This window comes from Rana temporaria, chromosome 1, assembly GCF_905171775.1.
Source record: "Rana temporaria chromosome 1, aRanTem1.1, whole genome shotgun sequence".
In the NCBI taxonomy this organism is placed as follows: Eukaryota; Metazoa; Chordata; class Amphibia; order Anura; family Ranidae; genus Rana; species Rana temporaria.
In genome coordinates, this window is record NC_053489.1 from 349,662,211 (window position 1) to 349,689,083 (window position 26,873).

A 26,873-nucleotide genomic window follows, 5' to 3' on the forward strand; every position below is an offset into this window, starting at 1 on the left:
GAGTTTACAGAGAATGGTAAGAAAAAGGAAAATCCAGTTGAGCAGCAGTTGGGACGAAAATGCCTTGTTTATGTCAGAGGTGAATGGGCAGACAGTACCTCAAATAACCACTTGTTACAACCAAGGTATGCAGAACACCCATCTCTGAAGCACAAAAACATCGAACCTTGAAGCAAATGGGCTACAGCAGCAGAAGACCATACCGGGGGTTCACTCCTGACAGGAAACTGAGGCTACAATTCGCACAGGCTCACCAACATTGGACAATAGAAGATTGAAAAAAAAAAACGTTGCCTAGTCTGATGATCCTCAATTTAAGCCGCAACATATTAGATGGTAGAATTTGGTGTAAACATGAAAGCATGGATCCATGCTGCCTTGTATTAATGGTTCAGGCTGGTGGTGCAATGGTGTAGAAGAGGCTTTCTTGGCACACTTTGGGACCCCTTGGTACCAATTGTGCATCATTTAAAGCGGTGTTCCACCCGTTTTTTTTGTTTATTATAAGTCAGGAGCTACAAAAAGCATAGCTGCTGACTTAATAAACGACACTTACCTGCCCCATGGTCCAGCAATGCAGTCGCCCGGAAGCTCGCTCCTCTCCCGCCTCCGCGCCATCATGGTGTTCCACTTTTGGGTGGAACTCCGACTTTTAAGCGCCACTGCCTACTCAAGTATTGTTGCTGACCATGTCATCCCTTTATGACTACAGTGTACCCATCTTCTAATGGCTCCTTCCATCTCACCACTAGTTTCTTGAATGCAACATCAAGTTCACTGTACTCCAAATGTAGTGTTGCCAACCTACCAGATTTAAATTTACTGACGCGACACCAGAATTTACTGGCACAGCCAAGTTTTTTACTGCCATTTCTAAGTTACAAAATTACACTTTCAAGTGCAAATTTCAGTATTTAGGCTACAAACCAGTACAATATGCAATCAGTAAGGTGATGTAAAGTAGGCCGCTTGCCTGTAGGTACACAAGTGGTGTTAGAGTTTACTACCACCTTAAAAACTACACTATATTGGGCTCTCACGTCTTTCCCCACATTTTCTCTTACTTTTTTACAGAACAAAAAAACAGACAAGTGATATACCCATTGTCTGTATTGGAAGAGCATCCCATGACAACACCACCTGTTTCACAAGTATGACTTTATCACAACACCCACACTGTGTGTTCAAGCTGGAGAATAGTGATCATATATTTAACTATTCTTATTTCATGCTCCTTTCAGTGAGAAATAAAACTACAAACATTTCAGTTCATGCTTGGAAATCTATATTCACGATTATTGTGATATGACCCTATCCTCCAGAAATTCTATTTACAAAAAAAAAAAAAAAAAAGATTCCAGCGGATGTAATCCCACTCTCGATCTCCAGTGCTTTAATCCATTCTTGGTATCCAGTGATGTAATCCAGCGAGGATACGACGCACAACCGATCCTGCCTCCACTGGAGGCACCAGGCGAATGACGCACCGCCAGCTCTTATATATCACCGGGGTAACCCAGTGACGTGTATGGGTGACACCGCCCCCTGTGACGCAAAGCAGGTTTGCCGTATTTGGGAGTACCCCTAAGACGGCTCGTTGAGGTTTACCTTCTGGATCATCTGTTGTGGTGCCGTTACTTCCTGGTACAGGACCTGGGCTGTGTTATAGCCACAGGCTTTTATTAGCTTGCTTCTGGCAAGCTAAAATCTGTACGGTGGTGGCGCATGAGAGCATTTTTGGTGGATATATGATGAAATAATAGGACAAAAATCACACCATTGTATAATGCCTGTCACAGCAAGGACGCACAAAAACCCAAATGGTTTTCTGTGCATCACATTCACATTGCAATACAGCCACTCGAAACAGCATTCAGCCACTGCATTTTTCAGCCTGTCAATGATTTCAACAGGCTGCTGTTAGTGGGCTCTGTACACTGCATTTATGCCTCCGACACTTAAAACAAAAAAAGTCACGCCTTCATATTGTGCAAGTCAGGGCTTGACCAATTTGCTTTCAATCTAGGAGACAGCAAAAAAAAAGAAAAAAAAAAAGAAAAAGTTAAGAGCCATGTTTTTTATTTTTGACTGGCAGGGCTACGTCCTCAGAGACAGAGATGGCCAACCATTGATCTCTAAAGGGGATTCTGATAATGAGGGGGCCCTCTAAGAGGGTAATAATATGAAGGGACTCCAATTGGGGGGTGGGGTAGCAACATAAAGGGACTACCCATGGGATAATGTGGTCAGAGTCTTGCATCTCTCTCACACAGTATCCTGTCCCCCCTCTCTCCTCCTCTCACAGTGTGCCCCTCTCCTCTGTTCCGGTTGTTGAGGTCCCTGTGGCGGTCTACTCTAACTGGGAGTAGAGTTCGGTAAGCTCCCATGCCCCAGCTCCGGCTACCCTCCCTGCAGGGCTCAGCCAGCTCACTCTTGGCCATCAGGCAGAGCCGGGGCTCACGGTCAGCTCCTTTGCCATTGTCCGAGCCAGCCAATCGCAGAAGCCACTATCTGACCAGGGCTGGTGCAAGGATTTTTTAAACCCTAGGCGAAACCCAATTTTGACACCCCCCATTGGCTCCAACCCATTTTACCCTACCCATGTGACAGGAGGCAGCGCTATACAGGCAGCATCAGCTTCCTCTAGCACTGGTTTCAATTCTGCGATGCGCCTCCAATTACACCACCGGTCGGATGGAGCAGCTGCCTGGGACTTCGTTACATGCTGCAGCCTGCAGATGTGGAGGGAATGCTTGTCCTTGCGCCCCTAGGCAGCAGTGCGCCCTAGGCTCTGGCTGCTAGTTTACCTGGTGGTAGCACTAGGCCCTGCTCCCGACTGGGGGGGGGGGGAGGATCAAAATGGGCAGAAAACTCTGGCCAATGAAGTAGGGGGAGAGGATGACAAGGACTGTGCAATCATCACTCCCCAATGCATGCTTGGTAGGCATATAATACGTGAGAGAGAAGATGAGGTCAGTGGATGGCTGTCTGAGGCGTTGCTTGTGCCACTGATGGATGGACTGGCAGGACCAGATTTCCGGTCACCGTGGTGACTTGGCGTCTGGACCCTTTTCGAGCCCTGGTATAAGCCAAACCAGCTGTATGCCTGTGCCCTAATGTATAAAATATTGGTTTGGGTCATCGATTTAGAAAGAGGGTTTAAAGAAATTATATATATATATATATATATATATATATATATATATATATATATATATAAATATATATATATATATATGTATATATATATATATTATATATATATATATATATATATAACTCATATATCTATATATATATAACAAATATACACATATACACATATACATATATACATACATACACCGTAATGGGGGGGGAAATCTCCAATGGGGACTCTAGGTTCAGTGAATTTGGTTAAAAAACCCGGGGAACTTCCCTCTCATTTTCCGTTCTAGCTATGGGACAGGAAGTAAAATAAACTCCAATGGGACACAAAATGCATAACAAATCCTGACCAGGTGTTATAACCCTCCCTTACACTACCAAAATAAAAAATAAAAAGTTTGACTTTAAAAACCATCAAGGAAACGAATACGTTCAAAGAAGAGGGTCAGCAATTGCAACAAGTTTTTATCAGTAGTTTCCCTTTAAAATAAAATAAGAAGCGCAGAGATGACTAATGCTTCATTGTGTCCAATAGAAGGGAATAGGATGCACAGCTTGGGCAGTCTACATGCTGACTAAGTTTCATAAGTGTCCAAAACTAAAATACATTTTTCATGAAGTTCTCATGTAGCAAATTGCTTATCTGTGGGTTGCCGACCTTCCTGTATGAGCAAACTGAAGGACACTGCAATCACCCTTGCTTTTGTGAAATGGCAGGGACCCAGCTTAAGTAAATACAAACTTACGTTTGGTCAATGCATAAAATGGATTCACAGCAATTAAAGTTGTCTGTCAACTGTCTGATTTTACTACACAAGCGATCCATGTACACAAAATGTTGCTGTCAATTTCAAAACCAAAACCAACACATAACCAGATTAAAAAAAAATAAGTGTTAACATTACTGAATTAGGAGAACTTATAAACTGGAAAATGTCAAAGCTTAGGGTTTGGAAAAGTTACAACCTAGGTAGTAAACCTATGTCTCAAATGTGAAAAAGGAGTACCAGAGTCTATTTTGAATTTTGTTGGATATGGGACAGAGAAGAATACAAATGAGAGGCGGAAAGAATCAGCGTGGCAGCATTAATGGCGAGAAAGGAAGATCCAGGCTGAAGCTACCCTTGGGCCCTGATACACCTTTCCAGCAGGAAGGACAGAAAGAGAAAAAGGAGGAGGGACTTTTATTATGACAGTGAACCCTGTCTGAGAAGAGTGTTAACAGCGGGGATGAGGATGTTTGAAGATACATAGATCACACCAAGGCCCCCTCCTCCCCCCATAACTCCACCTATAGCAGTAATACACCTAAATATTGATCAGCACATTTGACAATGTCAGATAAAGCACACCAGTCACACCGTTGTAGCAGAGATGACCACTCTTCAGTGCCAGCCGAGGGGGGGAAAGGCAGGAGACCCCGGAATAACCTTTCCCATCACACAGGCGCACCCCACTGTGACACAAGAGGGGCTCACATTAACCCCTTCTTTACACGCCATAAAACAAAACTTCTGTATACTACAAGAGGAGGACCACAGCGAGCGGCTGATGGAGAAGAGACGTGGGGAAGCTACAAAGTCCCTGGACGATTCCCACCATCTCCTCCTCCCCGGAGGCATCATCATCATCTGTCGCCGCCGCCGCCACCCACCACCTTTTAACCCCTTCTCGGCCACGAGTAACGTGGAGCGGGTCTTTCCGCGATGGGGTCAAGGCGAGATTAAGGGTGGTGGTGGAGGAGAGAGCCAGCAGACCTGCTCCCCAACCCCCACTACTAATAGGATAACCGGAAGAGACCCAACAAATAAAGCGAGATGGAATCATCACCTAATCGGCGATCAACTTCCAAGATTGTTCCCAGCAGTGATGTAGTAGGGCATCCGCATTCCTTCCCCCAAAACACGAGTGAAATGGTGGGGAGGGGGGGGGGGTGGGGGTGCCAATTACTAAGTAGCAGCTAATGAATCCTCGGCGCCCCTCCCCCACCTACGAGGAGGAGAATCTGTGACTCATTAAATAAAAAATAATACTACAACTTTTTCCATAGGATTCCTCAGCATCCAGCCGGAGAGCAAACTTCCCGTCCCCCCAACTTACGGTGTAGCCGGCTGGGCGGGATGGGCCAGGCCGGGAGGAGGCCTCTTACGCCGGGTCCTACACACACGGATCCCCGGTAGTCCTGGCCTCTGCTCACGTTGCCAAATAATGCGCCTCTTACACATGGAGGCTCCAGCCGCCTCCTGTCCGCGCATGCGCAGCCGGCTCTTTAATCCTCCAGACCCCAAACAGGGCGAGGGGAGCGGGCTCTTAAAGGAAACACCAGGAGTCCGTGTGGATGGAAGTTCAGGCTGACTGTGCCCGGGAAAACAGCATGGGGGCAGAGCATCGATCACAGTTCCTCCTCCTTCCACTCACCGGAACAAGCCCATACAGGAACACTGGACATACACACCAGGCACCATGTCACTGCAACTACATGTCATTTTATGTCACATCACACGATCCGGTATATACACTGCGATCACCTGTTTTAAACAACTTCCAACTACATCCTAAAGTCACATGGAAGCACCACACGTGTCATCAAGCCCCAATGACCTTTCCACATCAGCCCATTATGCTCTATACACTTGCTGCCATTAATGGCTTCCCTAGCACGTGACCTGGACGACACAGCCAGCGCCTCAAGAGTTAATAATCCAACAAGGCGTTTCCACAAGGAAGTGACATCTGCTGTAATTTATAAGACTGGCCTGGCCTGTTCCACATAATCTGGACCCAAGTTGTCTGTGTCAAAACATGGCTGGCAAATCGTCACTACAGGGAAAAAGACACACACACACCAACAATGCAGAAAACGAATTGTTGCCAATTACTGCCCTTGCCTCTGAAAAACAAACTGGGACCTGACCAGATCACCTACCTGATCAAAACCACCATTGTTTGCAAAATACTTACTGGACAAAGCCTAGGAGACATGGAATTAAAGTGACTGTAACCACCTTGTAAAACGACCCACTCAGTTTAAAATAGAAATGAAAGGCAAAACATTTGTGTATACATATAAAAACATTATATGCACCTTTTTTAGAAAAAGTAAATCACATTCCCTGTTCCCAGCTGCATAAGAGCTAAAAGAAACAGCAACACACCGATCTTCCCAGTGAATGGTTATGGGGACATATCAGGACAAGTCTGCTCATTGGAGAGCAGGTCGAGTTCCCAGCACAGCTAGAGAACCGACAATGGTGCGTTCTGCTTCATTGGATCAGTTTTTAATAGGAAAGTAGAGGGACTGACAGGAACACCAGGGATTTTACACGAATGAAGCAATACAAAATTGAACAGAAGACTCTCATACAAGTACATAGTACAGCAGGCACATATCAGGAATGTCAAATGTTGGGTTTACATATTCTTTAATGCCCCAAAAAAGTTACAGCCAGCAGTCATCTTTAAAGTGCAAGTTTACCTTTACACAGGGCTCAAGTCCTGCGGGAACGCGTGGGAACGGAGTTCCTGCACTTTTTTTCACAGCAGGAACTCCGTTTCCTTTGCAGGACTAGAGCAGCCGAGCCAATCCTTCTCTAAGCGGCGATGCCCAGCTCGAGTCACTGTCAGGGGCAGGCAAACCTTAGTAATCCTTTATGTTACTGGCAGCTTCCTGTAAATGGATTATTCGGGTAGTGTGCGGGTATTCCGTCACTTTCTCGATGCCGCAATGTCTCCTGGGAGCTTTTGTCATTGTTCCCAGGAGACATTGCGGAGGTCTGCCGCGAGTTCTCACGGGATTTAGAAAGAACCCATATACAGGAAGCGACCAGTAACAAAGGATTACTAAGGTACAGTGGATCGGAAAAAAAAAATGAGGTTTAGTAATTATGCATATGAGTGTTTAATTTTTTTTTTGGGGTGGGGTAGTGGATCTTGGGTGGGAGTTCCCACACTTTTTTCCCCAGGACTTGACCCCTGCCTTTACAGAAAAGGTGCAAGGTGACCTTACACTGGTCCTGACACAACCCCCCCCCCCCCCCAGTCCAACCGTACCAGACTGCCACAATCCCCCACGGTCAGACAGTGAAAAGTCGCTTCACCAGTCCGGGGATTTGAAAACCCAGCAGTTTAGGCCCCTTTCACACAGACGGCTGTTTTGTCGCAGCTAAAAGCATGTTTATGTTTTGCTGGAATTCAAGACTCCAGGCACAGCGTTCAGCTGCATTTTTACAGTGCTTTTAGCTGCAGTTGCGTTTAGCCGCGGCACAATATTGAACGGGGATCCAACTTTGATCCCTGCCAATACCAAGCACTGTGTTTGGTATGAATCTTGAGGGGTAACTCCACTCCAAATTTTAAATAAAAAAACGGCATTAGGTTCCCCCTCCAAGAGCATACCAGGCCCTTGGGTCTACTATGGATTTTAAGGGGAACCCCCGTACGCCGAAAAAACGGCGTAGGGTTCCCCCCAAAATCCATACCAGACCCGTATCCAAGCAGCAGCCCGGCCAGTCAGGAAAAGGGGTGGGGACGAGCGAGCGCCGCCCCCCCTCCTTAACCATGCCAGACCGCATGCCCTCAACATGGGGGCAGGGTGGCGCCCTGTGGCCCCCCCCATCCCAAAGCACCTGTCCCCATGTTGATGAGGACAGGTCCTCTTCCCGAAAACCCTGGCCGTTGGTTGTCCGGGTCTGCGGGAGGGAGCTTATCGTACCCATTCGTACTCATTCACCTAGGGTGGGGGCCGGCATCAGAGGGCCCCCGGATTCCGATAAGCTCCCCTCCCGCAGACCCCGACAACCAACAGCCAGGGTTGTCGGGAAGAAGCCCTGTCATCAACATGGGGACTGGGGTGGGTGGCCACAGGGCGCCCCCCTGCCCCAAAGCACCTACCCCCCCCATGTTGAGGGCATGCGGCCTGGCACGGTTAAGGAGGGGGGGGGCGCTCGCTCGTCCCCACCACCTTTCCTGACCGGCCGGGCGGCTACTCGGATACGGGTCTGGTGTGGATTTTGTGGGAAACCCACGCCGTTTTTACGGCGTACGAGGGTTCCCCTTAAAATCCATAGCAGGCCCAAGGGCCTGGTATGCCTATGTAGGGGGAACCCATGCAGGTTTTTTATTTAAAATTTGGCGTGAAGTTCCCCCTCAAGATTCATACCAAACGCAGCTGACACTCTAGTGCACTGCGGTTATGTGCCGATAGCTGCGGGATTTCGCAGGTGGACGCTTTCAGTTTCATTTTTTCTATCCGCACAAAACCACGGGTAACAAAACGGCAGGTAACCGTAGTGTGTGAATGATGTCATAGGAAAGCATGGTGTGCTTCTAGCTGCGATAAAATCCACAGCTAAAAGTCCATGTGAAGTGAAAGCAAATCTCCAACGGTACAAAAAAAAAGACACTACTGGTAAAAGTAGTAAAAAAAAGTTTTTGCCTTTACAACAGTTCTGTTATTTATGCATAAACCTGAATACGGTTTCCTATTCACAGCCTGGCCAAAGCCACCACTGAGGTATATCAACCAAGTCTAGATATGGGTTCTCAGCGTGAATTACCCAAGAAGAAACCCTGCCATACATATTTGTACAGACTTTGCAAAGTTATCCCTACTTTTTTTTTTACAAATCTAAAAATCTCATTATGTAAGCGAGATATGTTAAACAAGAATTAGATGAAAACTTTATATGCCCTTCTGGACCTTATTCAGACCTTTAATGTGTATTTAGGGGTCCCATTAACAATTGCGCATTAGCACAACGCATCTTAGACAGCTATATTGCAATTTATTTTGAATGGTAGCCTAATGCACCTGCTTTCAATTATAAAAAGTAGGGTTGTCCCGATATCACTTTAAGACCGAGTACAAGTACCGATACTTTTTTTCCCCCCCAAGTACTCGCCGATACCGATACTTTTTTTTAATCTCATGTGACACATGAGCACGTGTCAGTATTTTTTTTTTTTTATCTAACAATTTGTTTTTAATTTTTTACATTTTTTATTTATTTTTTACAATTTTTATTTGTTATAATGCTTTCTTTTTTTTAAAGGGGTGTGTCAGTGTGGTTTTTTTTTTCCATTTTTTATTTTCTACAATAAAAATTTTTTTTATTCTTTATTTTTTTTTATTTATTTTTCAGCCCTGTTGCTTGTATTTAGAGAAACTTGCCACCTTCGGACCACTAAGGTTGTTGGTGGCTGGGGACTATAACAATGTACTGGACTATGGGTTGGATGCTTCTAACCCGAATCGGGTGCGGAACCTGGATCTCAGGCATTGGGCAGATGTGATGGCTTTGGAGGAGGTGTGGTGGTGGAAACATCCTGGTGAGAGGTTACTCCCATCTTTCCCACAGCAGCTCCTCCTCCTCCTCCCGTATCGATCTAGCCTTTGCGAATCCGGCCCTCCTGCCGCAGGTGACAGCTGTTGGTTTCCAGGCCGGAGAACTTTCGGATCACACCCCCTTGCAGGTGACGCTGTGCCCGGAGGATCTGGAGGCTACACCCGGGGTGGGTGGACGAACCATCGGCCGAGCCACTGGTCTCCGGTCATATCGCGAAATACTGGGAGGTGAATGATGGCTCTACGGGTGGACGCATGGTCTGGGGGATACTGGTCCTTCCCTGCATGCCGCACTTTCACTGATGGGCAAGTTTACTGAGGTCTCTGGTCTCAAAGTTAACTGGACCAAATCCAAAATCCTCCCACTCCGTTCACATGTGTCACCTGGGCAGACTGACCCTTCCAACCCCTTACAGTGGGTGACCCAGATTAGGTACTTGGGGTTGCAAATTATGAACTCAGTGTCGGACTTTATTACCCTCAATGTGTCCCCATTGTTAACCACTCTCTCTAAGAAACTACACTCTTGGAAAAATCTCCCCCTGTCCCTCATTGGAAGGGTCAACCTTATTAAAATGAATATCCTGCCTCTTCTGCTTTACACACTTAGGAACTCCCCGGTGTGGATACCAAAGTAAATTTTTAGGGCCATAGATAGTATGATCTACTCCTTGTGGCAGGGTAGTCTCCCACGCCTCAAGTTGGCCATCCTTCAGCAGCCATGGGGGGAGCCAAGGTGCCTAATTTTCACAAATATTTCCTGGCTGGCCAGTTGACGGTTGCACACAGTTGGCTGACTTCTGCTTCGGACGATGCTGCAGTGTCGTTGGAGGCAGCTTGTGTAGGCTCCTATGAGGCACTCTCCTACTTAGTCTATAGAGGCCCAAAGGCCCCTTAACACCCTCCATGAGGTCGGTGATCAGAGCATGGTCTGTGGCTCGGGATTTGGGACCTTCTGATCGCGTCACCTTCTCCCCTCATACACCTTTGTGGAGAAATCCCAATTTGACACACTTTATAGACTACCCGGACCCCGTGGTATGGACTGCCTATGAAATTAAGACTTAAGTCACGTTGTAGTGAATGGTACCTTTATGACGTTTGATGATCTAAAAACACGCTATGACCTGCCCAATGCTCATTTTTTCAGATACTTGCAATTGCGCCATTCGTTTCTAGCCCAGTTTGGGGGGGATCCTTTGGTTCTTGAGTTCGGGGATTTGGAATCGCTGGCCCGTAGTGAATCACTTCCTAAGGCGGTATCTAGTCTTTACCAAGACCTTTTTCAGGAGACTACCAAGTTGCTGTCGCCTTGCAGACGTGCTTGGGAGACTGTGACCTCGGGACTGGACAGGGACGATGTCTGGGGGGCGGCCTTTCAGGCCCTGGTTTCTACCAGGGACAGACTTATACATTACAAGTTTCTACATAGGATCTACCTAACCCCAGCTAGGCTAGCCAGAATGTTCGTAGGTCAGAGATCTGCTTGCTGGCGGTGCTCCATGCCCTCTGCCAATTTTATGCATGTCTTTTGGGATTGCCCTCAGGTCCAGGCATACTGGCAGGCAGTGGTGGATTGCATTCGGTCGGTCATTTCTATCTCGCTTCCCATGACTGTGGAGGTATGTTTACTACATCTGGTGGAACCCCTGGCTACGACCAGGGCTATAAGAACTCTTCTCATTATTTTGCTCTTTTATGCTCTTTTTTTCTTGGAAAAGCTCCTCAGCCCCAACGGTGACAGCTTGGAAAGTTTTAGTCAACAAAGCCATCCCATTTTACAAAGCTACTTACTTAAGTAGAGGGGCATTGACCAAGTTTGATAAGGTATGGGGGGGCTGGATGGCCTCCGTGGATACAGGGTCGGACTAGGCTGGGTTGGTGGAGGTGTCGATTGTCCAACAGCTGCAGTAGTCAGGGAATCCTTTGGAGGGGATGGTGGAACATTGACCTACATGTTTCAGGGTGATTGTCCACTTTGGAAGGGATACTTGTTGTTTATTTTATGGCGGTTGAGCCCCATGGGAGGTAGTGGGGCCATGCATTCCTTTGTTCGGCACTGGAGTTGGGAATAGGCAAAAAGGTTTTACTAACACTGTATAAGGGGGGGGGACTAGTTATGCTTTAATCTCATTTAATTCCTGTTCATCCCATTCCGCTTGACTGATTTTGATAATCAGTAATGCAAACATTTCTGCCCACCCCCCCCCTTTTTTTTTGTGTTTTGTCTTTGTACACCGGTCTGTGTTTTGACCGGTCACTGTTGGTCACGTTTGTGGCCTGTTATTGTATACGTGTCTTGAAAATTCAATAAAATAATTTTACAAAAAATAAATAAAAAAAAACACGAATGGCTGCAGCTTGCTACAGGTGCGGGAACAGGTGCGATTCCCACACCCACCTGATATAGTATGAACCAAGTCTACAGCACAGACACTAGTTAGATGGGCCTGAATGCTATTCCAAGTAGTATTTGCATTTAAGCCTTATGCATTAAGTGGTAAATGTAAAAGCAGTTGTTGGAGGCCATGCTAAAGAAAATTTCAATGACTGCCTGCAAATAATTTACTTGTTAACCACCTGAATGTGTACTGTCCCATTTATTTGTAATAAAGTCCTTACCCTCATTGGTTGGCAGGCTGGTCAGCCATATGCTAAAGGCTTACCAAAGCAGTCTTGAGTACCTAGGTTTTATTGAAAAAAAAAAAAAAAAGTTTGGAAACCCTGACTTAAGGACAAGGGAAAAAATAAATAAAAAATCAATCCTGTTATAGTGATATCATTAACCACTTCAGCCCCGGAAGAATTTACTCCCTTCCTGACCAAAGCACTTTTTGCGATTCGGCACTGCGTCGCTTTGACAATTGCGCGGTCCTGCGACGTGGCTCCCAAATTATTTTTTTCCCCCACAAGGCTTTCTTTGGGTGGCATTTGATTACCTCAGCGGGTTTTATTTTTTACGCTATAAAAACAAAAAAAAAAACACACACACACACACACACACACACACACACACACACACACACACACACACACACACACACAATATCTTTTACTTTTTGCCATAATAAATATCCCCAAAAAATATTTCTCAGTTTAGGCAAATATGTATTCTACATTTTTTTTCATTCCATTTTTTCCACACAAAAAAAAAAAAAAAAAAAAAAAAAAAAAGCGTATATTGATTGGTTTGGAGTCTACAAAATAGGGGGATCGTTTTATGGCATTCTTATTAATGTTTTTTTTCTGTAATGGCAGAAATCTGGAATTTTTATAGTGACTGCAACATTATGTCGGACACATCGGACGCCATTTTGGGACCAGTCATTTATACAGCAATCAGTGCTATAAAAATGCACTGGCAGGGAAGGGGATAAGTCAGGGTTTGACAAATTTGCTTGGAATCTAGGAGCCAAAGTTAGGAGCCAGAAAACGCGCCCATCCTGACGAGCTCGCGCGCAGAAGCGAACACATACCTGAGTAGCACCCGAATATGTAAACGGTATTCAAACCACACATGTGAGGTATCGCCGTGATTGCAAGAGCAATAATTATAGCCCTAGACCTCCTCTGTAACTCAGAACATGCAACCTGTAGAATTTTTTAAACGTCACCTATGGAGATTTTAAAGGGTAAAAGTTTGTCGGCATTCCACGAGCGGACGCAATTTTGAAGCATGACATGCTGGGTATCAATTTACTCGGCGTAAAATTATATCTTTCACAATATAAAAAAATAAATAAAAAAATTGGGATAACTTTACTGTTTTATTTAATAAAAAAAAAATTGAATTTTTTACCCAAAAAAAGTGCGCTTGTAAGACCGCTGTGCAAATACGGTGTGGCGGAAAAAAATTGCAACAATCGCCATTTTATTCTCTAGGGCAGGGATATGCAATTAGCGGACCTCCAGCTGTTGCAGAACTACAAGTCCCATGAGGCATAGCAAGACTGACAGCCAAAAGCATGAGACCTAGAGGCAGAGGCATGATGGGACTTGTAGTTTTGCAACAGCTGGAGGTCCGCTAATTGCATATCCCTGCTCTAGGGTGTTATAATAAAAATATATATATAAAGTTTGGGGGTTCTAATTAGAGGGAAGGAGATGGCAGTGAAAACAGTGAAAAAACACTTTAAGGTCAGGGGGACGTTGATGCCTCGTGTCTGGTCCCAGTGCCTTGCATGGGGGTGCCCGTGCGGGCGGCGGCAGGGGGTGGAATGATGGAGGCTCTAGGGCCCCCCCCCTGCCCAGCCCGAGGGCTGGGGCTCCCGCCATGTATTTCATAAAGAACAGACAGCAACCCGACCCTATACTACACAATAGACAATTGCACTCCCCTTGGTAGAGACTTCTACACGAGACACCCGTCTGGTGCCTGTAATCTTGGCGCTGTTTGTCAATGTACTGCCTGTCCAATGGTCCCCCTCGGGAATTTACAGTCTATGAGACCCTGCGTGGTCGCCATTTCGCTTTGTATACAACTTCCAGGTGAATGTATGTATGTGTTTTACGTGTTGGAAAAACAATAAACTTGATTATACAAAAAACACTTTAAGAGCTGCTTTTTTACTTGCCAACAGCCACCACCAGATGGCGCCATGTCACAGAAGGAAGCTTGGGCCTTCACAAGGCTGCAAAGCCGCGGCCTCAATTACCAGCCGTCGTGGGCCCGCCGCGATCGTGCGGCGGGGGAGGTGAGGGCGCATGGAGACACAGGATCCTGTGTCTCCGTGCGCCCCCACCTCTTGATTGCGGAGGGCACGCGACGGCCGGAAATTGAGGCCGCGGCTTTGCGGCCGGCGTCAGGTCACAATTTCTTGTCGCAATTGCGACCGGGCGCCCGGATTTTGACAAGCCCTGGGTTAAGGGTGTACTAGGGAGTGATTCTAACTGTGTGAGGGCTGGGTTACCAGTGATACGACATTGATCACTGCTCCCGATCACAGGGAGCAGTAGATCAGTGTCCTGTCACAAGGTAGAACAGGGAAATGCCTTGTTTACACAGGCAGCTCTGTGACACGATAGCGGGACACCGGTGGACATAAGAGTCTGCGGGTCGCACGGTTACGGAGCTCACAGCAGGGGCACGTGCCCGCACAGTGACAAATTCAGAGCAACGTACCCGTCTTTGCGCAGCCGTGCCATTCTGCCGATGTATATATACAGGAGGCGACCAGCAAGCAGTTAAACATCCCCATCCACTTGCCTGTGATATTTAAAATAGACGAGATAGCTGCTACAAACTAGCTAAACAAATACGTGCACAGCCCTGCAACCATCTCAGGTATATAGTCTGGTGTGCAGCTCCTCACAACTTAAAACTTGTGTTATGTTTTAAACTGTTAATTGGTATGTTTTAGCATTACTGTGAATCTCCTTTAGAATTACCAAAACTATATAAGGGCTCATGTATACACAGTCTAGGTCAGGGGTAGGCAACCTGGGGTCCTCCAGCTGTTGTGGAACTACATTTCCCATGAGGCATTGCAAGGCTGGCAGTTACAATTACTCCCAGAGACATGATGGTACTTTTAGTTTTGCAACAGATGGAGGGCCCCAGGTTGCGTCAATCACAGCCAGTGAGCCAATTAGGTGATGGGGTGGGGCCAAGCCACGGCTCTGTGTGAATGGACACACACAGTTGTGGCTGCGGAGGCACCCGGCAGGAGCGAGGGGCAAGGAGCACCAGCGTTGGACCCGAGAGGAGGATCCTTTTTTTTTTTTTTTTTTTTTAAGTGCTTTAATCACTGTCATATGTTCCACTGGACAATGGTTAACTTTCAACAATGATCGGCCCAAGCAAGGTATAGGTTTGCATGTATGTAGTAGGAGGTATTACTTTTGGAAATTGGTACCTGTGACTGAATCCAAAGGGATTCAAATTTATGAGAGCCGTGGAGTGGCACGGTCTGATTATAATCGTTATTCAAGACAGAAACTGGGTTCCTGGCAAGACCACTAGATGAAAATAAAGATGAAAAAAGTCTGAAGCCACCACATCTAAGGAAGTGTAAGCGGCAATACTTTCTAACTGTTTTCTTGAGTTTAAAATACACCAAGTTGTATAGTATTTTTTTGGGGGGGGAGCCAATAATGTCATTTTTAAACATGTCACAGTGATCACTGGTGTGCCGAGCAGTCAAAAGGACCTGGTTCTGAAAACTGTATATAACAGTAGCCTCACTTCAACAAGAATTATCATTGTTATTGGAACCATTTTCAATGAGGGCTCAAAACAGTCACTTGGATGAAAATAAATTTACATGGCAAATAAAGTTGTTATAGCTCGGTGAATGGACATCAACATCTGAAGATCCTAAAAAAACAATATACAGACACTAAATGCTACTATACTTACCATGCCACACCAAATCATTGCCGTTTGGGAAATATACATTCAATGACCACTAAAAGATCCCAAACTCTACATCGAAGATGAAAATTATCACACACACACAAATCTAGGGAAAAAGTAAACAAATAGTAGACCAATACAGAATGGGTACGCCTCTACATATTTGATAAAGGATCAAATGATAGTTTTTTTTTTCTTTAACTAAATGATGTTGAAGGGCATTTAAGAATATTCCACATTTAGCAAATGCTGGATGTCCAAGATTTAAAAGTAGAAGCTTTCCATTCTTTGTATGATCAAAGAGGCCATGCTGGGCTAGATTTTTACAGGAAGCACTGTTTTCTTTCCCAGTCTGCCTCTCAGCTGCCAGGGAACATCCTCTGTGACTATTTGTACAGAAAGCCACCTAGCTGTACAGTAAGCACATTAACCCTTCTGACAGACGTCACCTGACTGCAGCCATTTTGAGAGTATCCGGCAGTGACAAACACCATTTAACATCTTCAGTGCAGTTATGAGGAACTGTATGCAATTCAAACTTAAAATCAGTAACCATGAATGAACTTCAATGATTGCAACAAGCCACGTGCACAGAAAACAAAAAGTGTTTTAGTTTAAAATGCTGGCTTTTTAGGCAGCATTAACAGAGCAAACAATACCTTATAAGTAAAAAGGTACCTTCTTAAAGAAAACTAAAAAAGCAAAATCTTTGAGCAGTTAGAACCACTGTCTTGTTTTTATGGCTGTCTGTCTCTGTTAAGGAGATTCACTCTCTTCAAGGGAATAGAAGGGAAATAACGTGTATATAGGATATATAGGATACAGAGCCAAGGGATGGACAGCACCCCACAATAACTAATTAGAAATGAACTTTGTTCAGTGAAGTGCAATTTACAGTGGTTGCCTCTGTGTCCATTACACTAAATCTGTGATCAATTTTTGACTTTTTTTTTTTTATGTTAAAAGGTCATTTGAAAAAATGCTTTTTTTTTTTGGTCCTGCCATTTCATGTCTTTTAGGTTTTTATTTTGAGGTCACTAGCCTTTTAATGATAAGATTATCACTGGAAGGCTGCAACGTGTTTGTTAATGTATTGTTTCCCAAAGAAAGCCCTGTTTTTATTAAGAAAATATAAGTCACTGCATTTTCAATCAATAGAAACATCACCAATGTAAAAAAAAAAAATATCTTGCCCAATCATATGGGGATTCGCAACCTGGTGGATCTTATTTATTTTTGAAGGTCAATTTTTTTCCCCCCAATTCAAAGCATCAGGTTTCCATTTTATTAAACAAATCTGGGGGGGGGGGGGGATTAGTACAATTTTAAATCACTGTATAAAAAGACATATGTAATGTCTTTTTATGATTAAAATAAAAAAAAAATAAAAAAAAATAAATAAAAAAGAAATAAACTTTATACCAAAATCGTATATATTCCACCAAAAGTTTACATCTAAATCAGTGGTTCTCAAAGTACCGGCCCGCGGGCCATTTTTTTTTTTGTGAGCTGGCGCCATCTGGTGGTGAGCGTTGGGTATACCAAGTTATTACCACCAGATGTGTGAGCCTGGCGCCATCTGGTGGTGGCCGTTGGTATTACAAGTTAAACAACAAATCTAATGTCATTTTACACTATTTTTATTGCCATTTTCTTCCCTCTAATTAGAACCCCAAACATTATATATTTTTTATCCTAACACCCTAGAGATAAAAATGGCGATCGTTGCAATACTTTGTTACGCCGTATTTGCGCAGCGGTCTTACAAGCGCACTTTTTGGGGAAAAAATTACACTTTTTTTAAATTAAAAAATAAGACAACAGTAAAGTTATCCCCACGTATGTGTTCGCTTCTGCGCACAAGCTCGTCGGGACGGGGTGCGTTTTCTGGCTCCTAACTTTTTTTAGCTGGCTCCTAGATTCAAGCAAATTTGTCAAACCCTGACTTACACCAGTGCAGGTGTAATAATGCGCTCGCTGACACCTAGTGCTGGGGGTTAATAATGTGATTCGCTGACACCAGTACTGTTGTTGTTGAAGTTTGAAAGTTTGCATGCGGCCCCCCATGGCATATGAAAACTTGTCTTGTGGCCCTCAGGTAATTTGAGTTTGAGACCCTGATCTAGATGATGCAATTTACCAACTCTTTGTTTGTAAAAACATGTAGTTGAGCCGATTTTCTAAAATCCCCCCCCAAGGCCCTTCTCACACTGGGGCGGGATTGGCGGTGGCGGTATAGCATCGGAATTGCCGCGGATTCGGCCGCTAGCAGTGCAGCATATACCCCTGCTAGCGGATGAAAAAGGGTTAATACTGCCCGCAATGCGCCTCTGCAGTGGCGCATTGCGGGCGGTATTACCGCAGTTTCCCATTGTTTTAAATGGGAAGGAGCAGTGAAGGAGTGGTATACATACCGCTCCAAAGATGCTGCTTGCAGGAGATTTTTTTTCTCTCCCGCCAGCGCATCGCCTCAGCGTGAAAGCCCTCTGGCTTTCACATTGAGAATGCTGGGCAGGAGTTTTTCAGGCGGTATTTAGGCGCTATACCGCCTGAAAAACTCATCAGTGTGAAAGGGGCCTAACTGCTCCCCTTTCATGTGTTACCTCATACCAATCTTGCTGCTAGCACCTCAACAATATAAATCTGCAGAATGTATAAAACAATGGAAAAAAAAAAAGAAGAATATATCTATATAGACACACACACACACACACACACTAAACTCCCTTACTTGATAGTGAATATTTAACACATAACTCAAGTGAAATCATATAAACAAAATATGCTTCCAAATACATTCAATAGTGCATACTGAATATGCATCCAAAACTACTAAAATCATGTTAACAAAAGTGTACAATGCACAGTTCCACAGGCGGTGGTTCCAGCGGGGAGCATCAATAGTTTAATAGCTTGCTCAGTGGGGATCGCTCAGTTGATCCCGCTGAGCCGGTGGATGACAGGGCGGTCCCCGCACACTGTGCAGGGACCACCCTGTCTTTTCTCCGCTCTCCTCTTTGGGGGGGGGGGGGGGGGGAATTCGGATGAACACGGACCATCTGTTCATGTTCACCCGATTCGATGACGGATGGAAAAAAAAAATAGGGTTTTCCTCCGATTCTGCAGAATCGGAGGAATGCGGAACCGGGAGAGATCGGGAACATCCGCTGACACCAGCGATCTTATAGGGACCAATGTATGTCCCTTTTTCATCTGTACACCGATAGATGAAAAAGCAGACATATGGTCCGCCCGTGTGAAAGGGCCCTTACATAAGCACCGGAACGACCACAACACACAGGGATATACAATGTAATGCTGACATATAATCTCACACACCACACACACACACACACACACACACACACACACACACACACACACAGGACTTGGACTTGTGTCTTTTTTCAACCTCACCTACTACGCAACATTGGGGTTGATTTACTAAAGGTAAATCCACTCTGCACTGAAAGTGGACTTGGAAGTGCAGTCGCTGTAAATCTGAGGAGAAGATCTGAAATCAGGGAAAGCTCTGCTGATTTTATCATCCAATCATGTACAAGCTAAAAGGCTGTTATTTTCCTTGCATGTCCCCCTCTGATCTACAGCGACTGCACTTCCAAAATGCACTTGTAGTGCAAAGTGGATTTGTTTTTAGTATATAAACCCCATGTAACAGTTCATGACACCAAACCTGTGGGATACTTAAAGTAGAACTGAATGCAAACCCCCCTCCCCTTATTTTGTTGAAAGTGTAAGGGAGGGTTTTAACCCCTGTCAGTTTTTTTCCCCACCTGTGTCCCATTTGGGAGATTTTCCCTTCATGTCCTGTCACAGAGCCAAAACAGGAATCCAGGGTAGCACCATTGTAAGCGCGACATGTTGGGTATCAATTAACTTGGCGTAACATTATCTTTCACAAAAAAAAAACAAAAAAAAAAAAACACTACTTTAAACTTGTAAACACCAAATCTCCGAAAGCGGCTCGGACCTTTAAGTGGTTAATTAGTTTGCAGATTTGCACAATAAAGATTTCAGTGTAGCCGTCACCATTTCCCCAGTGGACACATGTTCACCTTCAAGGATGGACCTTGATATAAAAAAGAACTATCTAAATCACAGCTCTTCCTTCAAGCACGCTTTGTTCATTTTATTGCACTCAAGGTATGTTTGGTACATACTGCATTTACTATCAAGAGTTACACTATTCAAATGTACTTTAGCGCAGAACATCAATTTACACATACATGTAGGCAGGTTGAAATGTGTTTAGTCCAGCAGTCGACCCAGGTATTGGGTTTTTTGTTTTGGCGGGCCCACCTGTTATTTAAAAAAAAAGTGTGGGACCACAAAGACCAGGGCTGAAGCTGGGAGCTAAAATGGAGTATATAGATCTGAGAGTATGAAGAGAAACATGTGAGCGCTAGGACAGCGCTGAAGATACTGGGGGCCACAGACAACATCCAAGTAATGGACAATGCCTACATGGACTCTCACCTTATGGAGCTACACAATATCGACTTGGCCCACTCTTTGCATCTATAACCACTTCAACTTTTCTGGGAAGGCTGTCCACAAGGCGAGTATGTCTATGGGAATGTTTGGTGAGGCACTGATGTGGGTGAGAATGTCTGGCTCGCTCTAATGCATCCCAAAGGTGTTCTATTAGGTTGAGGCCCCCCCCCCCCCTAAATTTGCTGATGTCCTTCAGAAAAAGTTCCCCCGGCAGTTAAGGCCCCCCCCCCCCGTATTGCGTAGCCGAACACGTAGAGCCGCAAGTTAGCTCTAAACGGCACCTGTGCACCGACTAGGAGCCATGTAGAGCAGACTGTGCAGGCGCGGTATAGAGCCGACTCGCAGCTCTACATGTTCAGCTACTTTCGGAACCTCTGTGACTCTCGTGACGCCCCTACGCAATACGGGGGGGGGGGCCTTAACTGCCGGGGGGAACTTTTTCTGAAGGACATCAGTCATCTGGGCGAACTCCCAGATTACATTGCGGCTCAGGATAGAAAACACTACTCCCGCGGGAGTGAGTACCCGGAAGCCGGATTGAAAATAAGTGCCTACTGTACATGTTAGAAGTATAAAGAATTTGGTCTTATATAGAGATTATTTGGGTGAACCTCCGCTTTAAGAAAGACAGTTTAAAAAATAAAATAAAAATCCAGCCATGTAACCGCTAGGAAATAACACTAGAGGGTATACATTGGTCCCCTGATATACTTGCCTTCTGTCCTGAGTCCTAATGTGCATTTTAACCTATATACACAGTTCAGAAACACCCTACAGACTGAACAGGGGTGTTGGAATTCTCTTTCTGGTAAAAATAAAAAAGGAACGATGGATATAAAGTGTCCCGGCCTTCTGGGGAAAAAAAAATACAAAATTTGCACACCTAATTTGTTGTCCTGTCTGTATTCCATAAGCAGGGAATGCACGAAGGTTTAAAAAAAAAAGTTTGTTTTAGAGCGACCAATAAAACAATTTATAGCAGGTGGTCAACCTGGGGTCGGGACCCCTCGGGGGTCGAAATAAAGCTTTGCCAGGGGTCACCATATCCTGGGCTGTTCCTGAAGCTGCACCGCTCTCCCAGCCTATTTCAGGCCGCCCAGCAGGGCTATCCCTGGAGCCTGTGGCCACCCAGCTGGGCTGTTCCCTGGGGCCAGCGGCCGCCCACTCAGCCTCTTACAGGCGCCCATTCAGTTCATGGCTGGGGGGCAGAGACTAGAGGTCAGCTGACTGTGAGGAATGTGATGTGAGAAGGGCTGGAGGTGACCCTATCTCCTGATTTCGGCATTGGTGTCACTGCTACGAGACACCACAAAGTCGGAGACACAGTGAAGCAGAGATACAGCGAGTAACATTACCTCTGATTTATAGTTGCCATTAAAAAAGGACTCTGGGAGCGCTAAATGTCTGACAACCCACGCTACAAAAAAAATTTACTGTTAGGGGTCCCACAACTTGGAAATGTTATCAAGGGGTCATGGCACTAGAAGGTTGAGAACCACTGATTTATAGGAACAACCATGTTATGATTAGACCAACATTATATACCAAAAGGCTGGTCATCTTTTTTTACCCAAACATTTACACATAATAGAAAACCAGGTCTCACAATGGCAGAACCTGAATGTCCATACATATTGGGAATATACATATTGGCCTCAATTAGGTGGACTTGACCCACTGAATTGTTGCTGGGTTATTTATGATTTTTCTAATACCAGCGAGTCCCTGACCTTCATGTTTGAGAAATAGACAGTTCAGGGTCTCCAAACGTACTAACCAGTTTCTGTCATTCAGACTTTGGGGGGGGATACTGTGGCTAGCAGGAATAGAAACATTTTCTGGCATTGGTGGGAGTAAACGGTGCCCCATCTTTGGTATTAGAGGGAGGAATAGTACCCCATTGTTGAGGTCAGTGGCAAGAATAAGGCTTCATTTCCACTGGCGTTTTTACAGCCACTGTTGTTAGGCTTTTTTACAGCTTAAAAACGTCTGTCCATGTTTATTTTGTAAAAAAAATATATATTTTTTTGTGAGCTGCAGCTTTAAAAATGCTGCGGTCGCGTTTGAGCGTTTTTGAACGTTTTCGCGCGTTTTTGAACGTTTAACGTCTGGCGTTTTTACAGCTCTACTCTGGAGCTTCAGAACGCCCTGGTCCTGCGTTTTTTTTTACAGCTCAAAAACGTCTATGTGGGCATGATGCCATAGAATAACATGGACAGGCGTTTTTAAGCTGTAAAAAACGCTCAGAAAAGTGGCTGTAAAAACGCCAGTGGAATGAAGCCTTATGCTCCATTTTTGGTGTCAGAGGCAGAAGAGTGTGTCTCATATCAGTGGGATGTATAGTGCCCCAAGGACTGGAATAAAGGCAAACCAAAGGCCCCCCGATTAGAGAACCCTGAGATAGACGATAGAAATGAATTGTGGGATAGTGTATTACTTACCATTGCCAGAGAGAATACTACTGAACTTCTGAAACAGATATGCGTGTATAGCCAAACCTAGTAACAATCAGGCAACAATCGCATAGTAGCCCATTATGTGCCACGTTACCTGCAGAAGCCCTGCTATTTCAGCGATGTCTATTCTCTCTCATCGCATCCATCTTCAACCCCTTATTCCTTCTGGAGCCGTGGACTCCACCTCTGCTATTGGCCGGAGCATGCGCGGGGGAGCCCAACGGGCACTATAGAAACGGCACAGATCTGCCCTTTCTTTAGTGCGCAGATGTATGTTGGCGCCAGCTTCTATGGCGAATATCTCCTAAACCCTAGAGGTTTAGGAAATATTTCTAGTACCTACAGGTAAGCCTTATTATTCAGGACCCTGCATTCACTATATCTGCTCTCTGTGTAGAAATGCAATTATTTTAGCAAATATAAACTGCTAAAAAACATTTTTTACATTAGCAGTATAAAGCAGTCTTGCGACTTCCATCAGTGCCTGGTTAAAGTTTGCAGGATGAGTTTTCATTATCCTCTCACTGTCCCTTGAGGCTGCATGACCCCTGACTTTCTGTTCTAATCACATGCACCCTCCAAAAAATAAATACAAAAAAAAAAAAAAAAAAACACACAAAAAACACACACACACACAAAAAACAAACACCTTTGTAGTAATACACACCAAACCAAGCATGTGCAGAGTGCCTCTAATGCTCTGTACCATCAGGAGTGTGATTTGAGACTGTGGAAGAAGGGGTGGATCAGAGAAGACAGGAACAGATTTTTTTTTCTCTCCACGCAATGCAGAGGATTAACCCCTTAGTTACTGCATATACAGACTGATGTTTACTGTTGTGGGTTTAGGAACACTTTAAAAAGAAGATCTCCAGTCTGTTGAAAACAAAAAAAGTCAGCAGCTACAAATACTGTAGCTGCCGACTTTTTATTATAAGGACACTAGGCTCCATGTACACTGGACGTTTTTACAACGGCTCCTAAATGATTAAACTTGACAGATAGTAACCCATGTTTAAAACGTCAGATTTGCCGCATTTGTGTTTAGAAGAGTTTCTAAAAGAAAAAAAAAAATTATAAACGTCCAAATGGTCCCGCTGTCTTCTGGGACCTGTGGGGGAAGGCAGAAATGGCGGCCGCGATGTCCGCCAGGTTCCCGTGATCGGCAGTAGCAGAGACACACATAGATCCACGTCCTGTCAGGGAGAGGAGACCAATGGCGTGTCCCTTGTACATACCTCCCCCAGTCAGTCCCCTCCCCACACAGTAAGAATCACTCCCAGGGAACACATTAACCCTTTGATAGCCCCCTAGTGGTTAACCCCTTCCCTGCCAGTCACATTTTTACAGTAACCAGTGCATATTTATAGCACTGTTCGCTGTGTAAATGTGAATGGTCCTGAAAATATGTCAAAAGTGTCTGATGTGTCCACTGTAATGTCGCAGTCCTGACAAAAATAACCAGATAACCACCATTACTAGTAAAAAAATAAAAAACGTCATAAAACTATCCCCTATTTTGTAGGCGCTATAACTTTTGCGCAAACCAGTCTATATGCGCTTATTGCAAAAAAAAAAATTACCAAAAATATTTAGAATACGTATCGGCCTAAACTGAGAAAAATATATATATATATATATTTTTTTTTTTTAATTGGGATATTTATTATAGCTAAAAGTAATAAAAAAAGTGTTTTAAAATTGTCGCGCTTTGTTTAGCGCAAAAAATAAAAAAACATAGAATAGATGATCAAATACCACCAAAAGAAAGCGCTATTTGTGGGGGATAAAAAAGGATGTCAATTTTGTTTGGGAGCCACGTCGCACGACCGCGCAATTGTCATTTAAAGCGGGACAGTGCTGAAAGCTGAAATTTCACCTGGGCAGGAAGGAGGTATATGTGCTCAGTAAGCAAGTGGTTAAAAGTCAGCAGCTACAAATACTACACTTTTAAAATATGGACACTTACCTGTCCAAGGCACCCGCGATGTCAGCACCCAAAGCCGATCTGTCCCTTGGCTCTCGGGTGCTGCCACCACCATCTTCAGAAAGGAAAACAGGAAGTGAGGCTTCACTTCCTGGTTCCCTACTGCGCATGTGCACGTCACACTGCGCGATCTGAATGGTCCCTACTGTCTTCTGGACCTGTGTGTCTCCACAATGACAGCGGGTGGACGGAGGAGGCGCTGGATGTGGCATAGATATCCCCAGAAGTGGGAGTTAGACCCCATTCACACCTAGGCGTTTTTACGCCTGTAGCGCTACGCCGCTGCCGCCAGAGGGCTGAAAACAGATGTCCCTCTATGGAGATGGTTCACATCTCCACGCCGAACGCCTGTCGCCTGCCGCGTGAAAAAAGGTCCCGGACCTTTTTTTCAGGCGTCTTCGAGCGTTCGGCTAGGAGATGGCAATCATCTCCATAGAGGGGGTCATCTTGGGGCACATCTAGGCGGACAATACCGGCGTTTTGTCGCCGCAAATCGCGGTACAAAACGCCGCTATTTTTACCGCGATTTGCGGCGACAAAACGCTGCGATTTCGTCCGCCTAGATGTGAATGCAGCCTAAATACCTGTATTAGACAGGTATCTGCTCCCCCCTGAAAAGTGCCAAATGGGGAGGGGAGGGGTGGGTGTTGGGCATCAGACCAGTCTGCTCCGCCACCGCCATTCTTGTGTATGCGCCCAGTAGGCTGTACCTGGCCTTCAGGTCCTGGCAGAGCCTGTTGCCGCATCTGTGCAGGGGGGGGGGGGGGGGTTCTGTGCTTGCACCGGGAGGGGATGGTTTCAGAACTCCCTGGTGCCATGTCTTCATGTGTGGCAAGCTTCTCTCAGTACAGAAGCCTTGGGGCACATCTGCGCATGCGCAAATACACCATGTCACCTTGGAAGTTCTGCAATAAGAGTTTTAAAAATAAAATTTCTGTCCATTAGGTACGAGTGTATGGGGAGCAGGCCAAAGTGAAATTTAAGGTGAAGGAAGTATGTTTGGACAATGTGTGTGAGGTTAGCAGTCCAAGTAATGGAGGACTGCCCCCTGAACAATAATAAGACGCCTATTAGCAGCCATTGTTCTCTGCTCTCCAGCCTACTTCTCATTAATTAAACCATGAGCTAAGTGCACGGCCCAGCAGCTGTGCCTTGTGGCCCGGGGCCGTACACGGGCTCTCCCCGTGATAGAAGAGAAGTACGGGTGAGCCGAGCCCTACAAGCAGGCCTCTCACCCCCCTCACCTCAGCAGGGGGACCAGGCTCCGCCCCCAAGTCCGGCCGCACCGAGGACGACTCCGTGTCTGTGTCCGGGCTCCACTCAACCCGCCTGGGAACCGGCAAGCTCTACGGTCTCTTCGGGAACGAGGAATTCCAACACGGAACTTCAGCAGGCGAGAACACAGCAGGGCTCCAGCGAGCTAAAAATTACCGCTTTAAAGCCGGGCTTCACGGTTGCTAGGCAGAAAACAGTACCGGCGCCACGCTTCCGTGTATCTACTGCGTGATGGACAGACGACTAGGCCAACCACAGGAAAATGGGAGCACCCGAGGCCATGGAGCTAGGGATAGAACACTGGAGAACACAATGGGCGGGGCTTAGGCAGCCTACAGGGCGCCATCTCCGATTACGTTCGAACGTTCCTGACTGAAATGTCTCATTGTGACGTCCTCAAGACAACCAGACCGCACGCTCGTCGTCGCTCTCCAGAAAGGGGTCCACGCACTCATTCTAAGGCGGTAGCAACAACAAACGGCACCGTGTGCGTACCCGCCAATCGAAAAATAGCAAGAATAGCCGTAGCCAATCACAAAGAAGTCCTCTGCGGCTTACCTCGCCTTGGCTCGGTTAGTGGTCGGGGAAAAGAATGGCGACAATCATAAGCTAACGACTCATTCCCTCTCCGTAGGACGTCATGCCCAATTTGCCTGTGATGAGCGAGGGATTCTTAAACTGGCAAACGGGGGATGTCCCATAATGCACCCCGAAGGGCCGTGACGTGATTGGGACGCTGCTGGTACCGGTGTTCTGTCAATGTCTCCAACCCGTCAGAAACTCCAACCACTAACA

At 45.5% G+C, this 26,873-nt stretch overlaps 1 protein-coding gene across 5 annotated transcripts in view; it reads right to left on the reverse strand.

Moving 5' to 3' along the window:
* GATAD2A (GATA zinc finger domain containing 2A) overlaps positions 1–26,473 on the reverse strand; it is a 111,795-nt gene extending 85,322 nt beyond the window's left edge. Inside the window, exon 1 of one of the 5 annotated variants that reach the window (XM_040320581.1) lies at positions 5,248–5,513. The gene's annotated coding sequence lies outside the window, so the exon portion shown is untranslated. Of the gene's footprint in view, positions 1–5,247; positions 5,516–26,047 lie in introns of those variants that run through there. The other 4 variants (XM_040320586.1, XM_040320614.1, XM_040320594.1 and 1 more) reach the window with 4 other exon arrangements.
* Positions 26,474–26,873: the final 400 nt, after the last annotated feature.